The sequence below is a fragment of the Lycium ferocissimum genome, chromosome 2, assembly GCF_029784015.1.
Source record: "Lycium ferocissimum isolate CSIRO_LF1 chromosome 2, AGI_CSIRO_Lferr_CH_V1, whole genome shotgun sequence".
NCBI lineage: Eukaryota > Viridiplantae > Streptophyta > Magnoliopsida > Solanales > Solanaceae > Lycium > Lycium ferocissimum.
Window position 1 is genome coordinate 3519541 of NC_081343.1, and position 7771 is coordinate 3527311.

At 40.2% G+C, this 7771-nt stretch overlaps 1 pseudogene; it reads left to right on the forward strand.

The window, feature by feature from the left end:
- The first annotated feature begins 6526 nt into the window (after nt 1–6526).
- On the forward strand, nt 6527–6646 carry LOC132048416 (5S ribosomal RNA; annotated as a pseudogene).
- Nucleotides 6647–7771: the final 1125 nt, after the last annotated feature.

Sequence of the window (7771 nt, forward strand, 5' to 3'; positions counted from 1 at the left end):
GGTGGATGTTATGTGATCTCTTAGTGTATATTCTCTATTTGTCATTTTGTAGCCTCGTGGGCTTATGTACATATATGTTTTGAGAGGTATTCGAAGATCATTTCATGATAAGCTTGTGTTGGGAATGGTGTATGTTCAGGTTAAGTTTGATGATAAGTCTAATAGGTGGTGCTCAGTATGCTAGGTTCGGGTACCCTTCATGGCCCTCTAGTTGGGTCGTGACAATAGCGGTCCACTAGAAAATACACAGGGCCATCAATTCTACGGTACTGCTGCCCTGCCCTGGTGTCACAGAAGCGGACACCAGAAACCAGAAAAGTAACTCAACTTTTATGAACCAATCCGAAATCCCGACTATCACCCGAGACCATATGCTCACAAACCAGATATGTATCTACCCGTAAAAACTCACTATGAACGCACTTATGGCCTCATAATTCCCAACAGAGGTCTCGTTGACCGAGTCAACCCCTGATACCTAAAAACTAACTCCCAACCTAAGTCTCAAAATTCACTCAAGTGCATTGGGAATCGAACCGAATATACACACAAGTTCTAAAAGAACATCCGGACCTCTCAGAATCGACAAATTCCTAAAAAAGGTCCGTTTATGCAAAAGTCAACTTTGCTTTAAGCCCAAATTTCCCACAAAATCACCCAAATCATATCCAAAGACCTCAGGAAGCATGTCAATGTTCCATTCGGGTCAAATGTGAGCTAACCGAGCTCGAAAAAGTTTTAAAAGCATCGAAGAAGCAATAACGACCAAATAGGTCGTTACAGAACTGAACTTCTCAATAAGCGGTACTAACTAAAACTCTATCAAGCACCTTTTATTTGCAACAATTTCTTTTTGATGTACTTAGCATACTTTGGAACTTCCTATAATAGCTCCACCAAAGGAATGTTGAGATGTACCGGCTTCAAAATCTCAAGGAATTTCTTGCAAGCTGAGTCTTACCTTCTGCTTTTGGAACCTCTGCGGAAACGGTGGTGGTAGCTTAGCTACTATGACCTCCGGCTGCTTTGTAACTTTCTCAGCACTTTTCTGATCAGTTTCGGGTCTTGCGGCAGGAACAAGTTCAGCATCTTTCTTCTTGCTCTTTGGTGGTGTCTCTTCTAATTCTCTCCCATTTCTCAAAGTAACAGATTGAATAGGTCCTTTCAGATTCTTTTCAGTATTACTCGGGAGAGCACCATGTAGCCAGACAGTCTGAGGTACAACCATTTTCCCCATATGATGTTCTAACTCATAAATAGATTTTTGCATTTCACTCATCACTTGCTGTTGTTGAACCATTCACCGCTTCATCATATCCTTCATTGAATTACCTCTTTGCTGAGCCTGAGGTTTCGAAGATTTTTCATTGAATCTGCTCGATAAAATCTTCCAAGAAATAATAGAACCGGTAGGCTCATTCTACAACCATTCCCTTGCTTCGTCGATCAATAAGAAAAGAAATAATGCTAAGTTCACATATTTATCGGGAACATTCTGATAGTGAAAATTCTTGCTCAGCTCAACGAACATCATCAAGTGCTTGTGTGGGTATTCATGAGGCTTACCTATATACTAGTATGTGTTCTGCACCAACCGCCTTGATCCTTCTTTCAACTCAAAATTTCCTTTCATTCTAGGCTTAACAATAGCCTTCGCAGCATTCTCTAGGCTGGGCCTAGCGAAATTCAACATGGAAACTTGGTCTTGTTCAATATCCATAACTTCTTTGATTTCCCTGTCCTCAACTTCGTCGTTCTTAATTAGATCGAGGGCACACATATTTTTCTGCCAGCTTTTTCTGCTTGTGTAAAGGTATTTCAATTGCTGGATCAAACATTGCCAAATGTTTTCCTTGACTTGAGTACTTGGCATCAACGAGCGAAGTTACTTGAGATGCACAAATGAACTAAAAAAAATGAGTAAAACTCGAATAGAAGAGTATAACTAAAACTAGAAAAACAGTCAATGTTTCTAAGTCTCCGACAACGGTGTCAAACACTTATTGCTCCCAAACGCACACGTAAGGATACGCGGTCGACAAGTAATATAGGATTGAAGTCAAGATTTCGTACTCATAGAGACTTATGTAATTGATCGTTATTCGAATTCAACTTGTAACTATTCAAGAGAGTAACCAACTTTGAACTTTATTGTAACTAAAGTATCAACTGAAAGAAAGCAATAAGAATGACTTGGATTTTTAAAAGGGTTTTATCAAATGAGAGACAGATCTAGGGTTATGGCAATTGACAATCCAGTTGAGCCTTCTAATCATCCTACATGTTGATTTCCTGGGATACTAATTGATTGGTTGATGTTAACTTTATGAGTATATTTTGAGTTGCTCAGAAGTCTATTCAAACTACTCTAACGCCTATATTTCTATGATCATCAGAAAATAGCAAGAACGCATTTAAATCTCCGTATTCGACTAAGCGAGGCTAAAGGGCATATTTCTATCCTCATTAGCGAAATGATTCTCTATCTAGAGGTTCACGAACAAGCACTACTTATTCTTATTACGTACACAAATTTCCTTTTTTCAAGTCCAATTTACGCGCCATAGATACGGTTCAACTATTGGCCAGATAATTAAATAATTAGGCACAAGAATAAATAAGCAACCCAATAATTATGTCTTCCCAGTTGTTGTGTCCAATGCAGGCGCGACACGCATCGCGCCTAGTTTCTCCAACTGTTGTTCGATGTTTTTCTTAATTTTTTCACGTGAACACTTGTTTCTTGATTCCCAAACTCGATTATGGTAGAATTTAAGAACTGTTACCTTGACTTCAAAGCTCCCCCGATAAAAATTAGCTCGTTTCTTCTCTGCTTTACTCCTAAACATCAAAAACACGATAATAACCACAAAGCGATAAAATTAATACTCAAATGATAGCCAAATTTCTAAAATGCAAGATAATTAACGGCTAAATGCAAGCATTTTATTACATCCTATAGTTTTGTATGTTGCGATTCGAGCTACCTTTCAGGAAGCATATGAGATTATACGTGTTTATCTTATGGTTATGAGCGTTCAAGTTCATCTAATAAGCTATGGAAGGATCGAAGGGCAAGTGAACCAAAGAAATTAAGTTTGATGGAACTTCAGAGCAAATGTGAAGGGCAATTTTGTCTCAACTTAGAGGAAGAATATCTTTTAGTATACGAGGAGTTTTGAGGCAAAGCAAAAGCCTAAAGCAAGGTTCATGAAGTCTAATTCCCATCGCAACAAATCGCTCATCAATACGGCATCGAAGTAAGGAGATTTGAGCGTTACAAGTCGGGCTGGCAGGCCAGGAAAATGAGGCGCGAACGCGCCAGGGAGTGGCACGAACGCGCAAAGGACCAATGGCCAACTCAGCGCGAACGCACCACTAGTGGGCGCGAACGCACTGAATAATTTTTAGGTCGGTGCAACCCGAGCCTAAAATGTTATAAAAAGGGGTTACCCCCTTATTTTCTTAAAAGCCACCCCTGAAAACCTCTCCAAATTTTTGGAATCTTCCACCAACTTTCACACACTAAATTTTAATGCAAATCGAGTATAATCCTCAAATTTTGATCCAGACAGCGTATAGTTGCGATTATAAAATCGTATAGCGATGAGTTCTGGCTCAAATTCAAGGTAGAAAGTGAAGATATTGCAATATTAGAGGGAGTAAGGTATGAATCTCTCCTTACTAATATTAGTTTCGGTTTATTTACGGAGGTAAAACTATTAAACAGTCTTATAATGAGTTAGTTAGTTGAAGAATTTGGAAAACATCGTGTGAGATGTTTTATGACGTATATTGGTGTTGATAATGATATTGTTGATGTAAGTATTGTTGTTGTTGTTGTTTTTTGTTGAATTGTGATTTCAGGCTAAACATATAAACAGGAGAGATGCTGCCCGAATTTTGACAGATTCTAAATGGAATTAAATTAAGGAATGGAGATAAGCATGTGACAATGAGCCTAACAATAGTATGAATGGTTTATATATATATTTACGAGCTCGGAAGGATAACCGTTGAGTCGCTAAGGAGACCGAAAGGTATGTTAAGGCTAGTTCCTTTCTTTCAAAAGGCATAATTCCTACGTTACGATTCCATATATGTCTTCCATAACACCCTTGTTCCCGAAAAGCAAGAAGTTCATAATCCTCAAAGTTTTATGATATTAAAGACAAGATGTTATCTATAAGGACCATGATGACAATGATGACTTTTTCCTTGTGAATCCATGCATGTCTTCCATAATGTCCTTATTTCCAAAAGCTAAAGATTCATGATTCTTAAAGTTTCTATGACGCTAAAGATGATTATGTTTTCACGATAAAAATGATGGTGATGATGATGATTCCGTTTCTAGAAGTTTCAAAGTTTATGATTTTAAATGCTATGATAAGATTGTTGAGCTTATTTCATGATTTCCTTGATTTTATTCATTGTTTTTAATCTCACCTTATAATCATTGTTCGATCAAGGTGAAATATAATGATGGTGATAATTCCATAATGAAAATCGGAGGTTACCGACCTTCCATCACTCCAATGTACTTATAGCTTTTACTTGGCTCTCATATATATATATATATATATATATATATATATATATATATATATATATATATATATATATATATATATATATATGTATTTACACACGAGCCGTGCTACGGTCGGTGGGTACGGCACCTATTGTGCAACCACTGATCAGTGGGTACTTACACACCGAGTCCCGAAAGGGCCGGGTACTTACACATCGAGTCCCGAAAGGGCCGGGTACTTACACACTGAGTCCCGAAAGGGCCGGGTACATTATACACCGAGTCCTGAAATGATCGGGTACGTTATGATGATGATATTATATATACGTATGTATGAAAAAAAATTAAAGCTAAGCATGCATGATATCCGCCTTGTGAGGCACTCAGATGTACATGTTATCTCTTTATCTCATGTTATGTTCCATACTTCTCTTTATGTTGTTATTTATGGCTTGCATACTCAGTACATTGTTCGTACTGACGTCCTTTCTTGTGGATGCTGCGCTCATGCCCGCAGGATCAGGTAGCCAGCTAGGCGATCCAGACCAGTAGGATCTCCCATCAGCCGCAGCCAGTGCACTCCATTGGTCCGGAGCTAAAACCCTTTTTGGTATGCTATTTTGCTATGTAGATATGTGGGTATGGCGGGGCCTTGTCCTGTCTTTTCGACAGTTTATATTCCATAATGGTCGGTAGACAGTTGTATATAGTGGGAGCATCATGTAGCTTTGTGGTCTTTGTGGTCTCGTTATATATATCCATGTTGATGGTTGTTGAGAGTTTATTGTATAAATTTTACGGCAGAAGCTATCACTCAGGTATAAGTTGGAAATGGGCCACCAGGTTATCCAGCACATGGCAAGTACGAGTTTAGGGGTTCTTGGTCAGTAGTGATCGGGCACTCGTCACGGCCCTTCAGTTGGGGCGTGACAAAGTGGTATCAGAGCAGTTCGTCCTAGGGTTGTCTACAGACCGTGTCTGGTAGAGTTCTTTTTATGGGTGTGAAGCCGACCACACTTATAAACAAGAGGCTGTGGGGCATTTAGGAATCATTGGACTTTCCTTCTATCATAGATCATGTGATAGAGCCAGAGTCTAGGAAAGATCATTTCTGACCCTCTTTCCCTATAGGTAGGAGCAGTTTGACGAGAGATGAATAGGTCGGCTTCAGATAGTGGGGGTTCCAGGAAAGCGCCCCGGATGGATACGGGACCCCAGATTCCAGGACCGTGCAAGAGGAGTCCTAGCTATTCTATTGAGACAGACCCTTTCGAGGACATTCCCCCAGAGTTCGTAACTTTCATAGAGGAGGACCAGTCAGAAGATAGATATGAGACAGACCCGTCTGTGGGCTCGTATGAGACGCCGGTGGAAGACGCTCCAGAGGCTGTACCAGGGTTGACCCCTCCAGCTTCTCCTATGGTGGAGCATTATGTTAGGGCAGCTACGCCTGTGAGTGTTACCGATTATTCTAGCCCTTTATCTTGGCTTTCGGTAAATCAGGAGTTGCCAGGATATTCGTACCCCGCGGATTCGGATGGGAGAGATAAGGAGGACCAGACCAATAGATGGCGGGAGGACGATGAGGAGGGTACTTCACTTTACAGCCCTCCAGACCAAGAGCAGGACAGGCCGGTTACAGGTATATGAGTCTTTTATTGAAATTTCTTATGTGCATATAATTATTGCAAGATATCATTAATAGTTGACAAATGGGAGTTTTAGAGGAACCGATAACCAAAGTACTTATGGATAACTGCAACTAAGATGTTTTGGTCACCACTAGGAATCTTAAATTTAGGAATGGAAGACAGTCATGTTTGTCGATTGATGGTTGTTATTGGGAGTTCCGAAGGCTAAGCCAATATTTGCTCGGCTAAGAGAGTAAGGGACCTTTCTAATCCGGAGGGAGATGCATTATAGAAATTTTATTGGGATCCGTTAGAACTCTAACTCATTCTAGGTCACGTGATAAAGGTTACGCAGCAGGGTGGAAGCGATCATCCCAGCATTAACGCACCGGATCCCATCAGCACTCCAAAGTTAAGCATGCTTGGGTGAGAGTAGTACTAGGATGGGTGACCCCCTGGGAAATGTGCTAAAAAAAGTCCTACGGATTCAAACATAAGAGAAGGAGGAGGAACTAGAATAGCTCGAGGGAAATTAAAAGCATGCGAAACTCACGCTTGAAGATTCTAGATGATTACGAGCGATAAGGCTGACTGGTTTGGTAAAGAGAGGGAAGACGTATTACAACTATTGAATTAGAATGAGTTTAAGTAGTATTGGGTGATACTTTGTCATTAAGGTGTTAGTGTATATACAATATCTTATGTGTGGTTACGCTAACCAGTGTGTGTGCCTCGATAATCGATGTTGCGATATGTTAAAGGTACTGATTGAACAAGGTGTTAAAGTTCAAGTGGCAAGTGCTATAGAGCAAGTCAACCTTATTTTCTCTAAAGGTTAGAGTTGGATAAGCCTGATGCAATAACATCAGGGAAAAGAAGAGAATGGGTGTACAAGAGTAAGAAGATTAGGATGCCCTGAGAAAAGGAGAAGTGTGAGCAAGGGAAGTATGTTGCTAACGAGGGTAAGTAAAGCTTCCGAGGGAGAGATTTTAGGACGACGGTAGAGGGAGAGGACCACTTGGACGAATTTCAAAAGTAAGAATATGAAAAGAATAGAATATGGTAGGGTGGAACAAAAGTCGAGTGTAGAGGGTTCGAAATCAGATTCTGATAAGTGGGATTGAAGGGCAGTCATAACAAATAGGGATGTAAATCGGGAAAGAATAAACAGGTTTTGCGAAGACGCTAAGGGGTTTTTGACTTCTAAGGGGTATCCGAAGAGGTGCATGCATATTCATAATAACACGCCACAATTACCTCGAAAATGGAGAAGCCCCTCCAAAAGATGACTTAGAGATAAAACGGATTTGCACTTCTGAAAGGATATTTTACGAGCCCCAGGGCCAATGTTATAAAATGGCAAGTGGAAAAGAGCATTTGGTGGTAAAGACACTCAAAACCCCTGAGGATGGGAGTAAGAAGGGTACACTACCGGATGGGTTGAAGGGAGTCGAGCAATCCTCATGGACAGGAGAAAGGATAATAAGTTAACAGACCTGACTAGGAGGCAATAGATCAGTGACAGGAGATAAGAACCTCTGTAAAGGGTATAGAGATTCGATTATAAAGGAAGTAGTAATGCAAGGGGAGTATCTACAAATATAAA